Source organism: Humulus lupulus, chromosome X, assembly GCF_963169125.1.
Source record: "Humulus lupulus chromosome X, drHumLupu1.1, whole genome shotgun sequence".
NCBI classification, from domain to species: domain Eukaryota; kingdom Viridiplantae; phylum Streptophyta; class Magnoliopsida; order Rosales; family Cannabaceae; genus Humulus; species Humulus lupulus.
In genome coordinates this window covers 127,600,680-127,601,716 of record NC_084802.1, presented here as the reverse complement: position 1 = coordinate 127,601,716, position 1,037 = coordinate 127,600,680, and the positions used below count along the sequence as shown (strand labels likewise).

The 1,037-nt window shown below is 42.2% G+C and overlaps 1 non-coding gene across 1 annotated transcript; it reads right to left on the bottom strand.

The window, feature by feature from the left end:
* Window positions 1-531: 531 nt before the first annotated feature.
* LOC133807652 (small nucleolar RNA R71) lies at window positions 532-638 on the bottom strand. Its single transcript, XR_009879553.1, has one exon. It is a non-coding gene; the product is annotated as a small nucleolar RNA R71 (small nucleolar RNA).
* Window positions 639-1,037: the final 399 nt, after the last annotated feature.

Here is a 1,037-nt window from a genome sequence, read left to right as displayed (position 1 = left end):
GAGCAGACAGTCTTGTTCCTTTGAATCCTGAGATTGAAAAGTCTTGCAAGCAAAACAGAAAGAACAAGATGGAAGCCAAGAAGTCTGTGAAGATGGCACAGAATGATGGGGATGACAGGAATGTTTTAATTCCTGGAATTGCACAAGGGGGTCAGGCTCAGAACAATGCTGAGAGAAGCCTGAGAGACTATGTACTGCCCACTCTGACGGGAGTACAATACAGTATACGCCCACTAGCTGTAGAGGCTAACAGCTTTGAGATCAAGTCAGCTATTCTACAAATGGTGCAATCCTCTGTTCAATTTAATGGGTTGCCTTCTGAAGATCCTCTTGTCTAATTTTCTGGAGCTGTGTGAAACTTTTAAATACAATGGGGTGAGTGATGATGCTATTAAACTTAGGCTTTTCCCATTTTCTCTGAGGGATAGAGCTAAAAGTTGGCTGAACTCTTTGCAACCGAACTCTATTATTACATGGCAAGATTTGGCTCAGATGTTTTTGTCAGAATTCTTCCCTCCTTCCAAAGCTGCTAAATTGAGGGGAGAAATCAATAATTTTTGCCAGAATGATGGAGAATAATTGTATGAAGCTTGGAAACGGTTCAAAGAACTTTTGAGAAGATGTCCTCATCATGGCATTGAACAATGGATGTTAGTGCAGAATTTTTATAATGGTTTATGTCCTACTACTAGAACCATTATTGATGCTACAGCGGGTGGTACTTTTATGAGCAAGAGTGCAACTGGTGCTTATGAGTTGCTGGAGGACATGGCCACAAATAATCATCAGTGGTCTGAGGAAAGATCATCGCGGGTCAGAAAGGTAGCTGGGGTGCATGAGCTGGATGCAATCACTGCCCTAACAACACAAGTAGCCTCCTTGACAAAACAGTTACAACCAAGCACTGTATCTGTTAATGCGGTTCAAATGGCAGCTAGGTGTGAAATTTGTGGTGGTTCTCACACTATTGATCAGTGCCCTACCAGTATTAACAATAACATTCCGATGGATCAAGCTCAGGTTCAAGCGGTGGGAAA